Source organism: Dendrobates tinctorius, unplaced genomic scaffold (genome assembly GCF_039654945.1).
Source record: "Dendrobates tinctorius isolate UK_male_01 unplaced genomic scaffold, ASM3965494v1 ptg000003l, whole genome shotgun sequence".
Classification (NCBI taxonomy): Eukaryota; Metazoa; Chordata; class Amphibia; order Anura; family Dendrobatidae; genus Dendrobates; species Dendrobates tinctorius.
This window is the reverse complement of record NW_027361671.1, coordinates 63,317,861-63,342,500: the sequence shown is the minus strand read 5'-3', so window position 1 is coordinate 63,342,500 and position 24,640 is coordinate 63,317,861. Positions and strand designations below refer to the sequence as shown.

The window sequence follows — 24,640 nt, the reverse complement described above, 5'->3', positions numbered from 1 at the left end:
CCAAGCTGCTTGAGGTCTAGTGTGAAGTTTCCAGAATCAGTGATGGTTTGGGAAGCCATGTCATCTGCTGGTGTAGGTCCACTGTGTTTTATCAAGACCAAAGTCAGCGCAGCCATCTACCAGGAAATTTTAGAGCACTTCACGCTTCCCTCTGCCGAATAGCTTTTTGAAGTTGGAAATTTAATTCTACAGCAGGACTTGGCAATCTATGGGGTATTGGATGTTTCGCCCCTTGGTTTATTTTGCCCCGGGTACATTTCGTCCCCAGCATTTGGCCCCCAGGATGTTTCGCCCCCACACATTTCACCCCCGCACATATCGCCCCCAGCAGTTTGTCCCCGGATGTTTGTACCCTGTTTTGCCCCCAGAATTGTGTTTGGATGTTTCGCCAGTTTGTCCTTGTGGTTCATGAATTCCCGTCAGTCATCACTGTTTCGCCCTCAGCCCCAGCAGTTTGCCCCCGGATGTTTCGCCCTCAGCCCCAGCAGTTCGCCCCCGGATGTTTGCACCCTCTTTTGCCCCCAGAATTTTGTGTTTGGATGTTTCGCCAATTTGTCCTTGTGGTTCATGAATTCCCGTCCGTCATCAATCCACATGTCACAATAGTACTGTACAGAGTGCTGCACTTTTGTGACATGTTAAATCAACTGTTTCCATCGGTAAACCTCACAACTGATTGTATTAGTGTCAGAGCATTTTGCCCGCAATGTTAACAAGACATTTTCCAAAACGTTTCTAAAACATTTTTGTGTTACAAAAACATAACATGAAAAAAATAAACGGATTCAAAATATGTAGTGCGAATGAGGCCTCCGATTTAGGTGGGGAATGTAAACCACTCTAAAATCAAAACATTTTGTGATCTTTTACATGACTCAGCACTGAGCTGCTTTTTTGCAAGTTTTTTTTTTTTTTTTTTAATCAGATAGTTTTTATTAAAAGTTTTGGAAATGACAGGCATGTACAACTTACAACAGGTTGTCAAACATTCCCTTCCCCCATAACATCCCCCTCCCTTTGTCCGATGGCATGGCCTGGTACATAGCGAATAAACCCAATTCTATCACACAACCATATCATATGAGAAACGGCGAGCAACAACCGACAGGAGACCACCTCCAGGGCCCACCCACTAATCCAGAAGATTAGAGGCAGCCAGGCTGGGAACCTTCAACCATCCCTCACATATTTTCCCAAAAATATGCGGCACACCCCTCCTAAGGTACACAGACTTTTCCCTATATAATATTTGGTTCAACCTATTAATATATTCTTTTCTTGAGGGGATTTTGGCAGAAATCCAGTGATTAGCTATCAGCTTTCGGGCCACAAATAGCATTCTGGCCACAGCAATTTTAAGGTATTGATCCCCTCCCACCTCATCAACATAACCCAGAACACAAATCGTGGGGTCCCTGGGAATATCCTGTCCCGTGACCAAGTGTATAAGGCCAAGGACCACGATCCAAAATATCTGCAGGCAAGAGCATGTCCACAACATATGTAAAATGTCCGCATTATCTATCGTGCACTTGGGGCACCTTGAATCCAACCGCAACCCTCTATTGAACAACCATTCGGGAGACCTGTATGTCCTATAGAGGACATATAGCTGAGACAGGCGGCCAGGCTCACTAAGAGATAATCTGGGAATCATCTGTAGAATCGAGTCCCACTGTTCCGCTGATATCGTACCCAGCTGTTGTTCCCACTTTATCAGTGCGCTAATAGGATGCCTTGACAGGACCTTTCCAAGTAAGCCACCATACACCATTGAAATCAGTCCCCTGGTGGACCCCTGCATACCAAGCCTATGGATAAGGACGTCGTGGTGTATGGTTAGGTCAACTTTTGTGCTCTGCACCATATACGCGTGACGCAGCTGCAAATATTGATAAAACATAGAACGTTGGAGGGGAAATTCCACTTCCCAATTGCTCGAAAGTTTTAAAAACCCCTCCCTCCACCAGCTGCGACACCCACCATATGCCAATCCGCCTCCAGTGAGCAAAGCCTCTGAGCGTTTTCATACATGGCAAATGCTGATTGTCCCATATGGGGGAGTACATTGTAAGACCGCGTATTCCTCTCAGCTGCCTCAGCTTATCCCATACTCTAACCATTAGAAGCACCGTAGGGAACCTGAATGCAAGGGATCGAAATCTACCCGACTCCAGACTCGACACCAGTGATCCCCGTCCCACTAGAAATTGAAGGATCTTCTGACCTCCCACCAAATCCAACAACTCGCCCTCCATCCCTCCTGCTACATGCTGGCACTGGGAAGACAAAAAATAAAGCCATGGGTTGGGCAACGCAAGTCCCCCCTCATCTTTAGGTTTTTGCAAGTGTTCAAGTTTAATTCTCGCGCCTTGTTTCAGCCAAACGAGCTCTCTAAAAATCATATTAATTTTATGAAACCTGTTCTGGGGAAGCCAGACAGAGGAGTTATGAAGGACATATAAGAGTTGCGGCATAACTACCATCTTCAACAGATTCACTCTTCCCACAACAGAGAGGTGTAACTTTGCCCAGGCCTTAACCTTCTGTTTGATCCTGTCCAACAACGGAACAAGATTTAGACTCTCATAATAAGCTTATTGGATATTTTTATGCCCAAATATTGAAGGGACGTTGCAACCGGCACACCTACCACACTGCAGGGGCTTGAGTCCAATGGGAGGAGCGCAGACTTCTCCCAGTTAATAACCAGACCCGAGACCTTCCCAAATACCCCAAGAAGTGTCATCGTGTTTTGTAATGATCTGTCCGCGTCCGCTAAAAATAACAGGTCATCCGCATATAGTGCTACCTTCTCCTCATGCTCCCCATACCGGAATCCCTCTATGCCAGCATCCAATCTTACCCTGGAAGCCAATGGCTCCACCGCGAGAGCAAACAGCAGCGGGGATAAAGGACATCCCTGCCTTGTTCCTCTATGAAGTGAAAAAGGATTAGACAACTGACCATTAGCCCTCAGCCGAGCGCTCGGCTCCGAGTACAAGAGCTTGACCCAGCCAATAAAGCCCGGGCCAAAGCCCATACAGTGAAGCGTCGCCCATAGATAGTCCCACTCCACACTATCAAATGCCTTAGCGGCGTCTAGGGACAGAACCACCCTCTTCCCGGCATTATCAGGCCTCACCGGCATATTCAGATATAATCTCCTAATATTCATAGCCGTCGATTTGTTGGGCATAAACCCCGTCTGATCGGGGTGTATTAACACAGCAACTACCTTTGAGAGTCGAATGGCCAGGACCTTCGCTAAAAGTTTAATGTCTAGCGTCAACAGGGAGATGGGCCTATACGACGCGGGCAGAGTTGGGTCCTTATCCTTTTTCAACAGCACGGCAATGACAGCTTCTCGCATAGACGGTGGGAGAACACCCCGTTCCAAGCTATCATTAAACACTGTCAATAGAGCAGGGAGCAACACCGTCCTATACCGTTTGTATACCTCAGCTGGCAACCCATCTACCCCAGGTGCCTTACCATTGGACATGGTTCCCAGAGCCTCCTCCAACTCGTCCAGACTTAGAGGTCTATCTAGAGAGCGTCTGTCCTCAGGAGTCAACCTTGGGAGATTGGCAGCCTCCAAAAAGGAAACAACATCCTCTGTCGGGGCCCTAGCATGTGAGGAATACAAGTCAGCATAAAAAGTCTCTAGAATTTTTAAAATCCCCGGTGCGTCAGTGAGCAGTCGCCCATTCACATCCTGAAGACCCGCTATAGCCGCAGACCCTCTCTGTGCCGACGTCACGACAGAAAGCAAATGCCCCACACTTTCCGCACTCTCAAAATATTGAGTAGATTGAAACAGCCGTTTTTGCGCCGCCGCCTCTAATGTCTGTTTGGTCACCTTTGACTGCGCCTCCCCCAATCGCTTCCGAGTGGCAGGTGTGCTCTGTGTTGCAAGGGCCCTTTCCGCATCCTCCAGTTCCCTGAATACAAGTTGTGATTTTGCCCTGGAGGCGGTCTTTATTTTAGAAATCTCTCGTATGTACATTCCCCTTAAGTACGCCTTTAAGGCCTCCCAGACGATCCCACTAGAAGCCGAGCCTCTATTAAAATTAAGATATTCCTGCAACTCAGGGATAAAGCCGTCATTCTTATCGATTAGCTGCAGCCAAAACGGGTTAAGGCGCCAGAGAGGTCTATCATTCTTCCCGTTCCCGCCCCCCCCAAGCATGACTGAAACAGGCGAATGATCAGATACCGTACGCGCCAAATATTTAACCTCTAAAGTTTTACCCAGCATAAGATCATCACCCAGGGCCAGATCGATGCGAGACAGGGAGGAGTGAGTAGAGGAGAAGCACGAGAATTGACGGACGCCAGGGTTACGGCATCTCCACAAGTCAGTCAAAGCTATCTCCCGCACGAGAACCCCAAATGGCGTAAGATTACCTCACAGCCTCAGAGGCTCATGACTACCCCTATCCCAATGTGAATCCAGAATATTATTAAAATCTCCCACCACCATATGCGGAACCCCCGGAAAATCTCTCAGAATGGCCAGAACTTTATAGATAACTCTACTGCTATAAGGCGGAGGTATATATATAGATGTCAACACCAGTGGGGTGGAAAAGATTGTACAAGATAAAAGGACAACTTGCCCCTCTGTGTCCACCACCACCCGGTGGCACTTAAATTGAGTCCTGGAGTGAATCAATATACTAACCCCCCTAGAGTATTGGGAATGAGTAGAGTGAAAGCCCGCCTGTACCCATCTCTTATCCAGGATTCCCAGCGTCTCCTGTGTGAGATGCGTCTCCTGCAAACAAACAACCGCCGGCTTCTGGTCCGCTATGAAGGAGAATATGGCCTGTCGTTTTACCGGCGACTTCAACCCCCTGATATTCCAACTAAGTATCTTAAAATCAGCCATTATCGTACCATAGCATATTGCCTACCATCTCCCCCCCGGCGTACCATAGCCAATATTGAAATATACAAGTATGCCAAAGGACATTTTGAACCCAATCCCTCCCCCCTCCCCCCAAAGAACACTCTCCAACAATTCCTTGGGCTGAACCAAGGGTGCAACAAGTAAGGGTACTGTCGAACCCTTCCACCCCATTCAGCAGGCGCTTCAATTCCTTTTCACTACCCGCATTTGACAGGATATAACCCCACAGCACTTTGCATTTTCCCTTATCCGTACTCAGACTAAGGCCCCATAAGGACCACAAATTCTTAAAAAAACAGCATATAACAGAGTAATAAAAGAATAAATAGAAATATAACTTCTTAGGCAGTCCATTGCATCAGGACCGCAGACTTCAACCGCATGACTCCATAACAACTAAGCAGGTCAAGAAACCATCAGCCACATTCCTGCTCCTTCCTCTCCTTCCTCAATTGTCGCTCGTTAAGGTCCAACCAGTCCACGGCTTCCCTGGGGTCCAGAAAAAAGTGGCTTTTATTCCAGGCCTCAACACGCAATTTAGCCGGGAAAAACATGGAGTACTTGACGCCACAGGCTCTCAGACGCTTCTTGATGTCTGTGAACTTCGCTCTCATCTTCTGAACTTCCGGCGAAAAGTCCGGGTAAAAGGAGACTCTGGATCCCTCCATTGTAGGGTCAGGGTGTTCTCTCGAGTATCTAAGGATAACGTCTCTGTCCCTGTAATGGAGGATTTTAGCCAGCACAGGTCTTGGTGGATGACCAGGGAGGGGGGGCCGAGTCGGGACTCTGTGTGCTCTTTCCACTGCATACAGGTGCGTTAGATTGTCCACACCTACTGTTTCTTTAAGCCATGTTTCAATGAAGGCAGTAGGGTTCTTTCCCTCACAGCGCTCTGGCATGCCCACAATACGAACATTATTCCGTCTGGATCTATTTTCAAGGTCATCAGTTTTAGCCCAGACAGCTGCCATATCCTTCTTGAGCTCTGTACAATGCTGTCCTGCGTCAGAGGCCGAATTCTCCACAGCACCCATACGTTTTTCCAGCTGGCCTGTTCTGTCTCTAACACTGTGCAGGTCATGTCGCACAGTCTGCATGGACTCCTGCAAAAAGCCCAGTTGTGTCAGGACATGCGAGATCGCAGTCCCACAGTGCACCACTGCCAGCATTACATCTTTGTTGGTGGGCTCGTCTGGAACTTGTAATTGCAAGGCTGTGAGGTGCTGTTTATTTCTTTCCACCAGATCACTCCAGCTAGGCTCAGCTCCCTTCCCCCCCTGCACTCTAGCATGGGCAGCCTCCTCCTCCTCCTCCCCCATTCCCAGGCTCATGTCCTCTGCCACAGTCTCCTGGTCCATATCAGAGTCCTGGAGAGACTCCTGTTCTGCCTCAGCCGTGCGGGCAAAGCGCTGCAGCCTGGCCGCCACTGCCCTGTTCCTAGCCGCGCTGTCTTCTGCGGCCTCCTCTAAGGCGCGCGCTGTGGCGGCGCCATCTTGGCTCCCCGCTCCGGCCTCTCCTGCCACCCTTCTCTGACCTCTTTTCCCCATATCCTGGGGTGAAGCAGCGATCTCCGGTGCCCCGCGGTGTCTACCGACTCCGGTGCAGCCTCCAGGGGTTATACTAGCCGTGCTGTGGGGACGAAACGGCTGAATGAAGCAGGTATATGCGGGAGCTCAGCAGGAACACGTCCTCCTCACATGCCGCTCAGGCCACGCCCCGCTTTTTTGCAAGTTTAGTTGCAGATGTAACAATTTTCATGTGAGGTGTCCTGCAAGTTACATTAGATTAGCTCTTATTCCATCTGTACATCAGAATATTGCAGTGTCTAAAATCTCTACAAAGAGAGAGGTGTACTAGCACAAAAAATCAGTCAGCTTCCACAGCAATTCACTTTCTACAAGTATGAATTAAATACTATCCAAACGTGGGAAGAAGTTGGTCTACGAGAATCACATTTACGTATTTTCCAAACGAACGGCTGACGATGTCCATTCCATCTGGGTGTGTGAAAACCGGTCGATTTTCAAGGGACGTGTCTGGACCAATGAAGCATCTGGTAAAGTGGTGACAATAACCAATCCCCACAACCACGCAGCACAAGCAGCAAGACCTCAAGCAATCCGACTTGTCAATGAGGCGGTCACCAGGGCAAGGACAACACAGGAGACACCACAACAGATTCTGTTGTAGCACATCTCCCAAAGAAAGCATCACTGAAGAGAACAAAACGATTATCAAGGCAACTTGGCAATATTCCAAGGTTACCCCAAACCCTTGATCAACTTGTTATTCCCCAGGAGTTCCAGGGGATCAATATTGATGGTATCCAGCAGCAGTTCCTTCTGCATGACTCTGGTAAGCATTTAACTTTTCTATTATGCAGAATTATTGCAAAGTTTATGTTACACAAATGTGAAAAATTGACTGATGAATTGGGCAGGAGTGACATTATGTCAGTGAGCGGCCAGGAGACATTCGGCCTCACTGCTGCGGATTTCATCATGCTTCATGGATCAGTGATCCAGGCAAGATGAAAAGACAGCCGGAAGCAGGAGAAGACGTCACGGGGAACCGCTACACTGCACTCCGGGACCCAAGGAGCTGCAGCTGCGACAGGTAAGTATGTCAGTTTTTTTGTGTTCTAGGGTGAGATTACTCCTTTAAGGCCAGGCAGAAGAGACACCAGGTGAGCTGCTGAAAAGGTTGCCACAGGAATCCCCAGCAATTGGGGTCTTGTATATTTTAACCCCAGGTATATTCAGCCCTAGATGTTTTGTTCCCTGCATGTTGACCCCAAAAGCCGAGGGTGAAACATCTGGGGTCAAAATGCTAGAGGCGAAACATCATGGTGACACATCCAGGGACAAAATGCTGTAGGTAAAACATCCGGGGGCGAAATGTGCGGGGGTGAATCTTCCTGGGGCAAAATGTGCGAGGGCGAAATGTACCTGGGGGCAAACTTAACCTGGGCTACCATAACACCTCAGCAGTGCCACAGGCTAATCGCCTCCATGCAACACCGCATTGATGCAGTAACTGATGCAAAAGGAGCCCCGACATGTATTTCAGTAGGCCAACATTTCGGATTTTAAAATAATTTTTCAAGCTGGTGTTATAAAGTATTCTAATTTACTAAGATAAAGACTTTTGGGTTTTCATTGGCTGAAATAAACACTTGAAATAGATCACTCTGTTTGTAATGACTCTATATGATATATGAGCTTCACTTTTTGTATTAAAGAACTGAAATTAACTTTTTGATGATATTCTAATTTTGTGAGAAGCACCTGTATATTATATATACGTATTTTTCGGATTATAAGACGCACTTTTGTTCCCCAAATTTTGGGAGAAAGTGGGGGGTGCGTCTTATAATCCGAATGTGTGCTGTAGAGGAGGGGGGCAGCTCTGGATTGGTGTCAGGGGGGGCTGGGGTGGGCTGGCTGCAGGCTGCAGAGACAGCGGGTGGTCAGTGCTCCCGTTCATTAGGCTCATGTAATATTCACTGCACCCGCTGTCCATCTCCTCGGTGCTGAAGCCGCACCGAGCTGCTGGACAGGGGAGCAGCACTATAGTCACCTTTCTGATGATGGTTCCGTGCTCCCAGCTCCCCCCTGGCTCTTCCTGTGTCTGTGCCAATAGGACCTGCGGTCATGTGACTCCCAGTGTGCAGCACTGTGGTCATGTGATGAAAGGTCCTGAGGCTACAATGAAATGCCTGTATGAGCAGCTCCTGGATGTCAGCACAGACACAGGAAGAGCCGTGGGGGAGCTGGGAGCACGGAGCCACCATCGGAAGGTGAGTTAAGTGTTTGTTATTTTATCATGTGCGTGCCAGCAGGGGGGAATATAGGTACGGGGGTGGCCATGTTCATGCCAGCAGGGGGGAATATAGGGACAGGGGGGCTGTGTGCATGCCAGCAGGGGGGAATATAGGGACGGGGGGCGTGTCCATGCCAGCAGGGGAGAATATAGGGACGGGGGGGCCGTGTCTATGCCAGCAGGGGGGAATAGAGGGACAGGGGGGCGTGTGCATGCCAGCAGGGGGGGATTTAGGGACGGGGGGCCGTGTGCATGAAATATAGGCGTCTTATAGATGCCTCTCCATTACTAACCTCAGGGCTTGATGTCACCTGACGAAACAAGATTGACATCAAACCACCCCAACCATCACCCCACTTTCCACCACTACAGGGCAAGTGGGAAGAGTGAGGCTAAGCGCTAGATTTGTCGCATCTTATAGATGTGCCTTTTCTGGGGCAGCTGAGAGCTGATGTTTTTAGCCTGGGGGGGCCCAATATTGATGGCCCCTTCCTAGGCTTTTAAAATCATCCCAAAACTGTCTGCCTAGCCTTTACTGGTTAGATTTTGGACCCTATGTCAATTTTTTTCTGGGATCCCCCTGTAAACTAGCCAAAAGCATATAGCTGTGAGCTGATATTAATAGCCTGGGAACCTTTATAGCTATTGGCTCCTTCCCAGAATATTAACATTAGCCTTCAGCTGTCGGCTTTCCCTCTGCTGGTTATGAAAATTATGCGGGAGCACATGCAATTTTATTCTTTAAATTAAGAGTTGCTATTTGGTTACAGCCTATGTAGGTTCATTCTGTTAACACTCCCACATAGACTGGTGACAATGTGTGTGTGTGTTTGTGTGTGTCTTTACTTATTGGCTAAGTAATGAGGGTGTCGGGCTGACACCAAACCCCAATCCCATTACTCTGATGCTACTGCATCAGAATGAAAAAGGTGGTGTTTGAACCAAGAAATTACATCACAAAACTTTTCTTAGTATCTTTATTTGGCTCAAAAAAGCCTTCACTGCTGTACAAAAACACATGCAAAACTGCACCAAAAAGTGCATTTTTTGCTGCCAAGAGATGCAGAAACCTTGCAGAAATTCTTGCAAGCAAATACTCAACATGCGCACATAGTCTAAACCATATTTTGACACAGATATGTTTCATGTTCACATATTTTAATACAATAAAAATTGTGGAATTTTTGCCAGAAAACTGCAACAGGTAAAGAATGCAAAGTACTGTTAATTACTGCAGCATAACCTTAAATTCACATTTTTTTTTTTAAATAGTGAAAAATTATGAATAATTTTCTAAAACTCCACTCATTCATTCTACTGTACAAGGGCAAAATCTACAGAGAATGTCTACGACAACCGAGTCCTGCACCAGGATGAGTCCGAGGTATTCCTCTGGATGAGACCGATAGGACATGGACGTCTCCCCTTTCCTACATTCTGACATCTGATTGGCATTGTTCTCAGTGTTTTAGGACTATACTTGGTGTAACTGAAGATGCAGCCTTTCTCAGTAAATAGCTGGGATGTTTACTTGATGAGAAGTGCAGGAGTGTGTCGCAGTGAAGAAAACATTTTATGTGAGGAAGGAAACTGTGGTTACGAGAGGTCGTTAAATTACTAACAGATCAAGACATAATTATACTAATCAAGTCCTGCAAAAGAACGGCTTTCACATACAACCCCCACACTTACTAAAATGAATAGTGAAACCTCTTGAAAAGTGGTTAACTAGGGGGTGGTCTTCTCAAAGAATATTCACTATGCTAATACACGGTGGAACTGAAAACCTTCCACAGGAAACCTGGTCTGAACAAGGAAGTGGTCTCCTCAGAGTGACGGACATCTGGAGAGGGTTCATGATATTTGAATTAAACCATTTTACACAAAAAAAAACAACAAAGGGGAATGATGAATTGGGAGGGATATACTCTACTTATACAGAACGGGAGAACCCCATATTAAATCCCACTCTAGAAAGCCATAAAGATTATTTAAGTTGATTAAAATACATACAGAGTATTGATAAAAATGTCCCTAACCTGCCTTTTATTCATAAACTGTAAGGAAGCCTTCATACTGCATGCTTCAATAGACGGCACCTCGGGCCTCATTATTATTTGGTAGAATAGGACATAAACTAATTGCACAACGCAATGGGGACTTGTGCACTTTATGTCCTATTATACCAAATAATAAAAAACAATAGAAGTAGGTAACAAAAAGAGCAACAAAAAGTGTACCACAGCATTTCTGGAGTTTAGCTAAAGCATATACGTCAGTGGTATAAGTAAGGAAACGGTACACACAGGTCCATCTCACTAACAAAATATTATTCTCTGTATCCAAGCCCTAAGCAATGGATTATATCAACATGGATGTGTGTGTCCTCTGCAGGCAATCACTGGCTGCATCGGACACTATGGTCATCATCACGAATCCAAACATCATCTAAAAAGGACAGGATAGGATATAAAGACTGACAAAACTGAAGCAGATCAGGGGATGAATAAGGTAAGTGTTACACAGTCTGTTATTTTATACCATTCAGAGGTTTTGGTAAAAAATAATTTAAATTGCTGAACATTCTCCTAAAGCTAAGTTTTCATGAACAGTTTGTAGCAAGCTTTTTTTAGATGCATATTTAAAAAAAAAAAATGCAATCAACCCGTTTTACTTAATGGCAAAGTAAGCTTTTTTTGTGTACTTTTATGTCTCAGGATATCGTCCCAGTTTATTGAGATCAACTCTCAACCATTGAAAATTTGCCTTCCTGAAGTTTAGTGTCCTTGTAACCCCTCTACTACACATCTTATTATAGGACACATGAAAACTTATTATTTTCTGATCACTATTACCCAAGTGACCCCCAACCCTTATATTCTATATGTGGTCTGGCCTGTTGGTTAATATTAGGTCTAGCAGTGCCCCCCCTCTTGTCGGGTCATGAACCAGTTGTGAAAGGTAATTGTCTCTCATAGTTGTCAAAAACCTATTACCTTTGCTGGAACTGCAGGTTTCTGTTCCCCAATGTATTTCAGGGTAGTTGAAGTCCCCATAATAATGACTTCTCCTTGAGTCGCTGCTTCATCTATTTGCTTTATGAGGATATTCTCTGTGGCTTCCATTATTTTTGGAGACTTAGAACAAACCCCTATCAATAGATTATTATTTTTCCCCTCCCCTTATCTCCACCCACAGGGACTCTACATTTTCATTAGATTCGCATATATCATCATGCCAGATGGGTTTTAAGGATGATTTTACATATAAACACCACCACCCCCTCGCTTATTTGTGCGGTAGATTCTGAACAGACTATAGCCCTGTAAATTAACAGCCCAGTCATGGCTCTCGTCCAACCATGTCTCAGAAATCCCCACCATGTCACAATTATGTTCCAACAAAACAAATTCTAATTCCGTCATTTTGTTGGCGAGGCTTCTGGCATTAGTTTACACTTTATGTATCTCTCTGTACCTCTAGTCTTTCTTAAAATATTAATTGTTCTAACCTCGCCACCCCCAATTTCATTATTTGTGCCCAGATCACTATCTGCACTATATTCCCCTCCTATAAAATGAATACCCCCCCATCCCTAGTTTAAACACTCCTCAAACCTTCTAGCCATTTTCTCCCCCAGCAGAGCTGCACCCTCCCCATTGAGGTGCAGTCCGTTCCTAGCGTAGAACCTGTAGCCAACTTTTAAGTCGGCCCAGTTCTCCAGTAACCCAAACCCCACCTTCCTACACCAATTTCTGAGACATTTATTTATCTCCCTAATCTTCTGTTATCTCTCTGGCTTTGCACAGGCAGTATTTCAGAGAATACCACCTTGGAGGTCACTTACTTTAAGCTTGCAGCCTAAATCAATGAAATCATCTTTAAGGACCTTCCACCTACCTCTTTGTCATTTGTGCCAATGTGCACCATGACCGATGGATCCTCACCAGACCCTCCCAATAATCTGTCAACCCGATCAGCAATGTGTCGGACTCGAGCACCAGGTAGGCAGCACACTGTTCAACGAACCGTGACTGTGTGATAGATTGCCCTGTTCCCCTAATAATTGAGTCCTCCACTACCAGCAGCTGTCTGGCCTGCCCTGCTCTCCTATTTTCCCCTTACTGGAGAAGACACCTCAGGCTTTCAGACGACATGCCTTGCTGCAGCAGTGCTAACCCTGTACTGACCACACCCCTCAGCTAACAACTAAGCAAATTTATTGGGGTGTGCCAGATCAGGGCTAGCTTTCCTGACACTTTTCCCTCTACCCCGCCTTCTAACTGTCACCCAGCTAACTGCCTCTCTGTCCTGCAGTGTAGAAGAGGGGTTACAAGGACATTAAACTTCAGGGAGGCAAATTTTCAATGGTTGAGAGATGATCTTGGTACAATAAACTGGGATGATATCCTGAGACATAAAAGTACACAAAAAAGGGAGACTTATGAATGGGTCACCGAGGAGGAGAGCGCAATAGGCTATGCCACCAGAACACCAGAGAGGTTGGTCGCTCAGCGGATTGCAGACCCCTGATCTTAACACCACAACTAGCAGAAGCCGTGGAGTGTTCCTACGTTGCCCTAGACGCTTTGTCACAGCCGGAGGACTAACTAAGCCTAAAGACAGAAGGGTGAAATCTAAACTGCCCCGGAGCAGATCCCCAAAGGAATAGACAGCCCCCAAACATATATTGTCGGTGAGACAAGATGAAGCACAAACACAGACAGAAAATAGACTGAGCAAATGATGGGGCTCACACTGACTAGATAGGACAGGACAGAAAAGGCACTGTCTGCAATCACGCAAAAACCCTAACAATTCCAACACAACTGAAGTACAAAAATACTGAGGTTTGCACAAACCTCCCCCCCACTATATCAGCACTCAGGTGTGAACTGGCAGCTAGCAACAGGCTAATACAGCAGGGGACTGAGCAAACAAAGAAAAGATACAAAAATACAGGGCAGGAGCCAGCAGCCCCTGGGGGAGCAAGCTGATCCCTGACAGCAAGGCAAAATCAGATGCAAAGGGTTTAGCAAATGACATTTAGCTGAAAAATGCAGGATCAGGCAGGAGACAGAAATCCTCAATAAGCAAAGAAAGGAGTATCACCGGCAGCCACTGAGAGAAGTCTGCTTGCTTATGTAGTCCCAGTCACTACCCTCACTCCTCCAATTATCTTCTGCAGCTGTTGGGTTAACATCTTATTGACCAGTTCCACTACCAGCAGTATCCACCAGAGGGAGCCTTGCCTCAAAAGTCGGACTAAGAGAGTTCACAACAGGAGACGTTTATTGGCATCCTGATTAGGACTTGTGCATAATATATACCGTATGGGGATAAACATGCTAGAAGTAGGAGGAAATCACTATGGCAAAATAGAGCTGTAAGGGGCGCAAGAAGTGACAAAAATAAAGCATTTAGAGAATTAAAACAAGTAGGTAGTGATGAGGCATTAAATAAATACAGATAATTAAATAAATTCTGTAAAAAGCAAATCAAGGCAGCAAAGATTGAGACAGAGACTTATTGCCAGAGAAAGTAAAAATAATCCCAATATTGTTTAACTACATAAATAATAAGAAACTAAAAAATTATAGTGTTGGTCCCCTTAAAAATAGTCTGGGTGAAATGGTGGATGAGGAAAAAGCCAATATGCTAAATGACTTTTTTATTTCCAACAGTATTTACAGAAGAAAATCCCATGATGGATAACATGATCAGTGATAAAAAAAAAAGGTCCCCATTAAATGTCACCTGCTTAACCCAGCAGGAAGTACGGCGGCCTCTAAGAATCACTAAAATTGACAAATCCCCGGGCCCGGATGGGGTACACCCCCAAGTACTGCAGGAATTAAGTATAGTCATTGATATACCATTATTTTTAATCTTTAAAGATTCCATAATAACAGGGTCTGTACCACAGGACTGGCATATAGCAAATGTGGTGCTAATATTCAAAAAAGGACAAAAACTGAACATGGAAATTACAGGCCAGTAAGCTTAACCTCTACTGTGGGTAAAATCCTGGAGGGTTTTAAGAGATACTATACTGGAGTATCTGAAGAATACACGGGTATTACATACCTGGTAATGTGTTTTTTCATGACACATGACGGCACCACGAGAGAGGGGATCCGCCCAGCGAGGACAGGAAACCTTCAAGATAAAAGGGGCGGCTCCTCTCTCCGCATCAGTTGTTTTACAGAGCACGAGAGGAACTCCGCAGGTTAGTGGACACATAAATACATATTTTATACTGCTAAATTTCCAACACCAAGGGAGTGTATAATACTAACAAAACACCCAACTAATGACGTGATCAAATAGGGTGGGAATATAAGGGTGCCGTCATGTGTCATGAAAAAACACATTACCAGGTATGTAATACCCGTGTTTTTCCATTCTACATGACGGCACCACGAGAGAGTTACAGAGATTTGTATTCTCTTTAGGGGGGGATCACTGCCTGTAACACTCTTCTCCCAAATGTGAGATCAGAGGCAGCAGATAGGTCTAATCTGTAATGTCTGAAAAAGGTAGATGGAGAGGACCAAGTGGCCGCCTTACAGATTTGGTCGATGGAGACGTCAGCTCTCTCCACCCAGGACGTTGCCATGGCCCTCGTGGAGTGGGCTTTTAGGCCCTCTGGAACAGCCCTGCCTGCACTACTATATGCTAACATGATGGCATCTCTCACCCATCTAGCTATAGTCTGCTTAGAGGCTTTAAGGCCTTTTCTTGCCCCCTGGTATGAGACAAATAAGGCCCTCTGTTTTCTCCAAGGTCTTGTCATGTCTAAATACTGTAGGATACATCTCCTAACGTCTAAGCAATGAAGTCTCTCCTCCTTCTGTTTACCGGGGTTAGGACAAAAAGATGGTAGGACTATCTCCTCAGCCCTGTGGAATTTCGACACTACCTTAGGGAGGTATGCTGGGTCTAATTTTAACACAACTCTATTGTCCATGACCTGAGTGTATTGCGGGTCTGCTGATAGTGCGTGTAAGTCCCAAACCGTACGGGCCGATGTGAGTGCCACTAATAAAGCTGTCTTTAAAGTTAACACTTTATCTGATGTTGCGTTTAGTGGTTCAAATGGACTTTCTGTCAGAGATGATAGAACTAAATTTAGATCCCAGGGAGGAGGCATAGGAGACGGGACAGAGTCAGCTCTAGTACAGGCCCGGATAAATCTGGCCACCCATCTATTGTTTGCCAGGTCATAGTTGAATAAGTCTGCCAGGGCTGAAACGTGAACTTTGAGGGTGCTGACAGCTAACCCCAACTCTAAGCCCTTCTGCAGAAACTCCAGTACTGCCCCTATCAGTACTTCTCCCTCCTGTATCGGGCCTGAGGTAGATAAAAATTTTCTCCATATCCTTCCATAAATTTTTGTAGTCACTGGTTTTCTGCTACTGAGTAAGGTGGATATTAACCCCGCTGAGAAACCTTTTTTCTCTAACAGTGACCTTTCAAATTCCAGGCTGTCAAATACAGCCTGGACTTCGGAGGGTAACTGAAGGGACCCTGTGTTAGCAGGTCGTGGTCCTCTGGGAGCACCCATGGGTCCGCCACCGACATCACTCTCAGCCAGTAGAACCACGGTCTTTTCGGCCAAAAGGGAGCTATCATAATTACTCTGGCTTGGTCCTCCCTGATCTTCCTCAGAACTGCTGGAATGAGGCACACTGGAGGGAAGGCATACATGAGACCTGGTGTCCACTTTATCCTGAAGGCGTCTACTGCCAACGGCCAGTCTGCTGGACTTAGGGAGCAGAATTTTTGTACCTTCTTGTTGGTTTTTGAGGCGAAGAGATCTATGATGGGTTTCCCCCACATATGCACAATCCGTTGAAAAATGGACTCTCTTAGGCGCCATTCTCCTTGCCTCAGGTGGTTCCTGCTCAGAAAGTCTGCCTTCAGGTTGTCTACGCCTCGAATATGCAGGGCCGATGATGAAAAGAACTGGTGTTCTGCTAGATTCATGATCCTTTTTGCTATTCGCATCAGGGACCGAGAACGGGTGCCCCCCTGGTGGTTCACATATGCGACTGCTGTACGGTTGTCTGATAGGACTCTCACATGATGTCCTCTTAGGTGTGTCAACAATCCCTCCAGCGCTCTTTCGATGGCTAGTAGCTCCCACTCGTTTGAGGATAATTTCTTTCCTCCTGGAGCCAGGGATCCTGGAGCCACCGTGTGTCTAGATGGGCTCCCCAGCCCCATGGACTGGTGTCCGTTGTGACTACTCTGGAGGCTGTGTATGTCCAGGGCACTCCTCTTGGAGAGGACTCTATCTGTAACCACCACTTGAGTGACTGGAGTACAGGGTCCGGGAGGGTGAGCTTCTGCTCTAACTGCCCCTAAAGCCTCAGGTCGTTTTGTAGAACACACCACTGAAGTTCTCTTGTGTGAAACTGTGCCCATTTTACTGCTGGTATGCAGGAAGTTAGGGACCCCAACACTGACATGGCCCTTCTCAGAGTTTTTTTTTTTTTTTTTTTAATGTTGCCATGATTAGATTTTTGATCTTCTCTTTTTTCTCCTCTGGGAGGCGACACTCCTGTACCACCGAGTCCAATGTTAGGCCCAAAAAATTTTGGATCATTGCTGGTACCAGTTTAGATTTTTTGAGGTTCAGTTGCCAACCCAGGGTCTGTAGTGTCTCCAACACTATTTTGACTTGTTCTTGACAGTGAGAGAAATTTCTTCCCACTATCAAGAAGTCGTCCAGATATGGTATCACCAGAGTGTCTTTTTCCCTGAGATGGGCTGTGACCTCTGCAATTAATTTTGTGAAGACTCGGGGAGCTATCGCTACACCAAAGGGAAGAGCCCTGTATTGAAAGTGACGCCACTGAGACCTTATCTGAACCGCCACTCTGAGATATTTGCGGTCTTGTTGCCGGATCGTGACATGATAGTAAGCATCCTTGAGATCCAGGACTGCCATGTAGCACTGAGGATAAAGGAGCTTCACCACTGACCTTATCGCTTCCATCTTGAATGATGGAACTATCAGATATTTGTTGAGGCCTTTCAAATTTATAATCGTCCTCCAGGAATTGTCTGGCTTTTTTATAAGAAATAGGGGGGAGTAAAAACCTTCCTTCTTTTTCCGGAATTTCTTCCAGGACCTGTTTTTCTAGAAGTGATAATACTTCTCCTTCCAGACTTTCTTGTTTTTCTTGAGATGACTGTACTGGAGTCTGCATGTATCTTCGTGGCGGCCAGTGGTGAAATCTTAATTCCAGACCCGACCCTACTATTTGTCGGATCCAGGTACTGGATGAGATCCTCTCCCAGGCTGGGAGGAAGTGAGAGCCTTCCCCCCACCTGAGAAGGACCGTCACTGGGAGGGTTTTTTGGTGTCTCTGGAGGGCTTGCCGAAATAGAAGCCTCTCCCACCTCTGGCTCGCTTGTCAGAATTGTTTCTGTCTCGATCCCTGTACTGCTGTCTTCTGAATTTTCGGTCCTTCTGAAAGGAGCGCCAAAAGGCCTGAAATGGCTGTTTTGGGAAATTCTTCTTTTTGTCGCCGGCTTTCTCCAACACGTCATCCAATGGCGGTCCAAACAGGAAATTTCCCTCACATGGCAGAGAGCAGAGTTTCATCTTTGCCTGAGTGTCCCCCGGCCCGCATTTGAGCATACTGCCCGGCGTCCTACATTGGTTAAGGCCGCTGACTTTGCTGCTAGCCTGGCTGAATCTCCTGAAGCCTCAGCAAGAAAAAATGCCGCTGCTCTGATGGCCAGTAATGCTTCCAGAATAGATTCCTCTCTTTGCTCTAGCTGGTCTTCCAGGTTTTCCACCCATATTTTCAGGGACCTAGCCACAAAAGTGGCCGTGATGGCGGGCCTTAGTGCCCCAGCCGAGACCTCCCAGGCCATCTTAAGACAATTGTCTGTCAGTCCAGAGGTTCTTTTAGAGAACCTAAATCCTCAAAGGGTAGGGAGGATTTCCTGGCGAGTTTTGATATCACTACATCAATTTTTGGAGCTCTATCCCAGGATGAGGATGCCTCTTCCTCAAAGGGGTACCTCCTTTTTAGGGAATTGATTATCTGGGACTTCTCTGGATTTTCCTATTCCCGTTTTATGAGTCCTTCCAGTTGTTCATTAATAGGGAAGGCTCTACGTTTTTTTCTTTTGTAGTCCACTAAACATGAGTTCCTGAGCTGTCTTTTTTGCTCGCTCATCTACCAGCTATCCGTATCCGCTGATTGTAATGCCCTCACTGATTTGCAAACCTCTGTTTGAATTAGGGATCTCAGACTGTCAGAGAATGAGGGTGTCTCTTCCGATACTGTCTTGTTAATACAATCCTGGCACAATCTTTTATTCCAGGATGCTCCTAAGGGACTATTGCATAAAGGACATTCTTTATTTTTATTTTTTTCCCCTACTCTTCTTAGGGACCTCCTATACTCCACCCCGCCAATGTATGTAAAATAGGGGAGAGAGGAGACAAGAGAGAGAAAGAGAACAGACATTAGAGTGCTGGACTTTCTCGAAGTTCACTCACCACTAGGACGCTTCACAGAACGGATACCGGATCTGGAGGCTGACTGGTCTTCTCACTGTCTCCCAAAGAGACTAGGGACCCCTCCTTTTTGCGGCGACGATCCGTCCGTGTGCTGCCCGAGTGGCTCCCACTGCTGCTGCAGCGTGTCTGGCTCTTCTCCTCTGAGCGCAACCGCCTCTCCATCGCATCCTGGTGCAGCTGCAAGTGCTCTGGCGAAGGGCTCTCCATTTTATAAACTGCTTAACTGCTGCTGTTTTGTGATGAGAGCAGTCACATCTAACCAAATAATGGTGTGGTGACGCCTGCCAGCACTTCCTGTTGCCTATAAATAGCAGCACTCTTTTTTTTTTTTTTTTTTTTTTTTTTTAAATTAATTGGTACACCTGGTTGATCCTGCACCTGCCAGCCGCTTGCACTTCCTGGTTATGCCCCCACGCCTGCGCACTATAGCTGGCCTATGCGCACACCCGGCAATCACATCCGGTGCGTGCTCTCCTCCGGTGCCCCCGCCCCCTTCGGTTGCATGCGCACTCTCTTCCAGTGCCCATGCTCCCTTCAGGCGTAAGCACGGCTGAAGCACGCACCAGGCGATGCGCGTTCCCCTGACCCGTGCACCCTTCACTTCCGGTGCGCGTCAGGGGTCACTTCCGGTATGCGCCTGGAATGCTTCCCGTGCGTACTTGCGGTCTGTTCTCGGTGTTCCGACGCCATGGACCTCCCGAGCAGCTCTCTTATAGCGCAGTTTGTCAGCCATACCTTGCACTGCCACCACTGTTTCAGTGTACCGTATCAGAGAGACCCGCTGTCGCCCGTCAAACCTGCCGACTGGTCTTACCGGGAGAAGCAACTGCACTACCACCACTGACAACGGGTACTGGATCGGAGAGCCCCGCTATCGCCCGTCATACCTGTAGTCCAGCCTTACCAGGTGAAGCATCTCCACTGCCACCACTGAAATCAGGTAATTCCTCATCAGGGCCGTTTCTGTAGTGCCTGTCTCAACAGGGAGGGTACCCACATAGCCTCCGTGGAGCTTTAATTCTGCCTTGACACCGATGTGTCTCACAGGCTGCATGGCCACTATATGTCGACAGGGAGGGAGCACGGAAAGTGGCCTCCGTGGACTTCTATGGGGCAAGTTTTGGTCATCTTGGAGGGTACACGAACCATGGTCTCCGAGGCATCATTACTTCACCTGGGCAACTGCCTCACGGGCTGTGGCCATGCACTCGCTCAGGGGGGGACATAGGAATATATGGCCCCCGAGGCGACTACCGGTATCTGGTGACGGGTGTAGAAGACCAGTGCCTGCCAGTAATCACCCGACCCAGGCCCAGGCATCCTCTTCTTTCTTCCAGAATCTTCAAGAGCTTTTCATCTTGAGGGTTCCCCATCGAGGACAGGAAACCAACTGATGCGGAGAGAGGAGCCGCCCCTTTTATCTTGAAGGTTTCCTGTCCTCGCTGGGCGGATCCCCTCTCTCGTGGTGCCGTCATGTAGAATGGAAAAAACCTCATGACCCAATATCATGGGTTTACGAGGGACTGTTCCTGTCAGACTAATCTGATGAGTTTCTACGAAGAGGTAAGTTCCGGACTGGACCAAGGAAATGCAGTGGACGTGGTGTACATGGACTTTTCAAAAGCTTTTGATACGGTGCCACACAAAAGGTTGATACATAAAATGAGAACAATGGGAGATAAAGGAAAATAATGTGTAAGTGGGTTAAGAGCTGGCTCAGGGATAGGAAGCAAAGGGTGGCTATTAATGGAGCACACTCAGACTGGGTCACGGTTAGCAGTGGGGTACCACAGGGGTCAGTGTTGTGCCCGCTTTTTAACGTATTTATTAATCACCTTGTATGGGGCATAGAGAGTAGAATTTCAATATTTGCAGATGACACTAAAGTCTGCAGGGTAATCAATACAGAGGAGGACAATTTTATATTACAGGAGGATTTATGCAAGCTAGAAGCTTGGGCTGATAAATGGCAAATCAGCTTTAATGGGGATAAATGTAAGGTCATGCACTTGGGCAGAAGAAATAAAATGTATAATTATGTGATTAATTGTAAAACACTGGGCAAAACTGTCACTGAACAATACCTGGGTATATGGGTGGACGACAAACTCACATTTAGTGGCCAGTGTCAGGCAGCTGCTGCAAAGGCAAATAAAATAATGGGATGCATTAAAAGAGGCATAAATGCTCATGAGGAGAACATAATTTTACCTCTATATAAGTCACTAGTGCGACCACACTTAGAATACTGTGTACAGTTCTGGTCTCCGGTGTATAAGAAAGACATAGCTGAACTGGAGCGGGTGCAGAGAAGAGCGACAGATGTTATTAGAGCACTGGGGGGGGGGGTCTGCAAATACCAAGACAGGTTATTACACTTGGGGTTATTTAGCTTGGAAAAACAAAGTCTTAGGCTGAGTTCACACGTTGCATTTTTTCGCGTTTACGCGGCGGTTTTAACCGCGAAAAATAAGCATTCCATGCATTCCTACGGGATTCCGCAATGCTGTGCTAATGCTGCGGTTTTTACCGCGGCGGAATCGCTTCGCGGTAAAAACCGCAGCATGCTCATTAATTTTGCGGAATCGCGGCAATCCCGCACCCATAGGAATGCATTGTTCCGCTTACTTCCCACATGTGGTTGTGCACACCATGCGGAAAGTAAGCAGAACATTTGCGGATGGTACCCACGGTCCGGAGGAGAGGAGACTGTCCTCCGGGCTTTGGGTATCATATCCCTGTAAAAAATAGAATTTAAAATAAAAAATATTGTTATTCTCACCTTCCGACGTCCCGCGCAGCCTTCCCGCCTCTCCACGCTCTCGTTCCCAGTAATCCTTTGCGAAAATGCCCGCGATGGCGTCCGTTCTCGCGGGATCGCGAAGTCTCATGGGCATTTTCGCAAAGGATTACTGGGAACGGCTGCGCGGGACGTCGGAAGGTAAGAATAACACCATTTTTTATTTTTTTTACATTTTATCTTTTACTACTGATGCTGCATAGGCGGCCTCAGTAGTAAAAAGTTGGTCACACTTGTCAAACACTCTGTTTGACGAGTGTGACCAACCTGTCAATCAGTTCTCCAAGCGATGCTACAGATCGCTTGGAAAACGCTAGCATTTTGCAAGCTAATTACGCTTGCAAAATGCTAGTTTTTCCGCGGGAAAATCGCGGGAACTTAAAATGCAATTTTCCCGCGGAATGGAATTCCGGAATTCTTGCGATAATTTCCGCGAGAGTTCCGGTACGTGTGAACTTAGCCTTAGGGGTGATCTTATTACAAAGTATAAAGACCTTTCTAATGATCTTTTTACTCTTAGACCTGTGACTGGGACAAGGGGGCATCCTCTACGTCTGGAGGAAAGAAGGTTTAATCATAATCACAGACGCGGATTCTTTACTGTAAGAGCAGTGATACTATGGAACTCTCTGCCATATGAGGATGTAATGAGTGATTCACTACTAAAATTTAAGAAGGGCCTGGATGCCTTTCTTGAAAAGTGTAATGTTACAGGCTACACATAGTAGATTCCTTGATAGGGCATTAATCCAGGGAACTAGTCCGATTGCCATGTCGGGAAGGAATTTTTTTCCCCAATGTGGAGCTTAGTGTTGCCGCATGGGTTTTTTTTTTTGCCTTCCTCTGGATCAACATGTTAGGCTATGGGTTTATCTAGATGGACTTAAAGTCTCCCTTCAACTTTAAATACTATGTTACTATACAAGTAGGGAGAGGGGGAGGGGTGAGTCAGCTCACCAGGTCTGCTGTTTAAGAATCACAATGGAGACATTGGATGAAGCCACCCAGGTCAGAGCTGCAGAAGCCACATAAGAAAGAAGAGGGGCCCGATAGGCTACATTTCCAGCTTTTGATGTTGACCTTTTCAGGACAAAACAAAACTGCACACCACATACAGACTTTTGCATTGAATCCAATAAAGTTCTCACTAGACTTAAGGACATGGGTTATACAGATTGGATATTAAATCGAGCTAATAGGATAGTCGCAAACATAGAAAGCCAAGACCTACTTGAGGATAGAAGGAACCGTGGCAAAAACAATAGAAACAACAATAATTGTATAACCTTCTCTACACAATATAGCCCACAATACGAATATAGAAGAAAAAAAAAAAAAAAAAAAGGTATTCAGCTCACCATTAGATGAATTCCTGTGGCTTTGGGTGTGGACTCCAGGATGGTGCTCGGAAAAAGCGGATGTGGTAATCAAACAAAAAAGTTCCAGCAACAAACATCCAAACCAGATTGTTGAATAGACGTTAAAACGTCATCTTTATTGCAATGCCTTTAAAAACATACTGTTAAAATTGTAGATCCAGGGATTTACAATTTTAACAGTATGTTTTTAAAGGCATTGCAATAAAGATGAATTTTTAATGTCTATTCAACAATCTGATTTGGATGTTTGTTGCTGGAACTTTTTTGTTTGAAGCCCACAATACGACTATTGTTTCTATATATAAAAAAAAGGATTTGCCTATTTTGAACCAAGACTCTAAAATGGCCAGTATTATTAGCAGAACAAATATACAATAAGAAACAAAAAAAAGCTCCCACTTTAGGCTCTACGTTATCTCCTAGCCTTTTTATCAAAGTTCTAAAACAACAATCAAACACTTGGTTTACCTTAAATGGTTTTTACAAGTCCGGCCACTCCAAGTGTGTCTCGTCAAAACATCCAGAAATGCACTTTTTTCCCCCATATGTTACGGGTCAGAGTTTTAATAAACTGCAATACCGCTGGAGTTATCTAATTGAAGGCACAAGTCAGATGCGGAAAATCCAGCAGCCAATATATCTGCGGATTCCAGGCATTTTCTGCAAACACACAAGGGGGATATATCTTCTTTGAAATATGCAGGCATAGAAAGGGTCTGTAGACCAACTAGGGGTGTTAACTTGAAAAGGAAAATCCTGAACAAAGAATAATTCTAGATTTTCAAGTTAAACACCAGGACTAAATGTGAGACGGGATCTTATCCTTCAATATATGAGATTGAATGCACATTTCTTCTTTCTTTTTATAGTTTCTAACAGTTCTACATGTATATGTTTCAACAGATAGACTAATTCTATGCGTGTTTTTTTTTTCTCCATTGGCTGATGAACAACATGTGGCTAACAGTATTTAATGGTGGTTCCAGCTAGACCATAAGCAAGACTCTTTAGCCGAAACGCGTAGGTTTAGTGTGTGATATGAGGTTGCTTTTAGGCTGGGTTCACACGTAGCGGAACGCTCGCGGAAATTAACGCGAGAATTCCGGAATTCCATTCCGCGGGAAAATCACATTTTAAATTCCCGCGATTTTCCTGCGTAAAAACTAGCATTTTGCAAG

The 24,640-nt window shown here is 46.0% G+C and overlaps 1 protein-coding gene across 4 annotated transcripts in view; it reads right to left on the bottom strand.

Moving 5' to 3' along the window:
• Window positions 1–24,640, bottom strand: part of TNFAIP8 (TNF alpha induced protein 8) — a 205,356-nt gene that overhangs the window by 107,900 nt on the left and 72,816 nt on the right. The window contains exon 2 of one of the 4 annotated variants that reach the window (XM_073554728.1): window positions 23,931–24,122. The exons of the other annotated variants lie outside the window; for them this stretch is intronic. The gene's annotated coding sequence lies outside the window, so the exon portion shown is untranslated. The remainder of the gene's footprint in view (window positions 1–23,930; window positions 24,123–24,640) is intronic. 4 annotated transcript variants of the gene reach the window in all.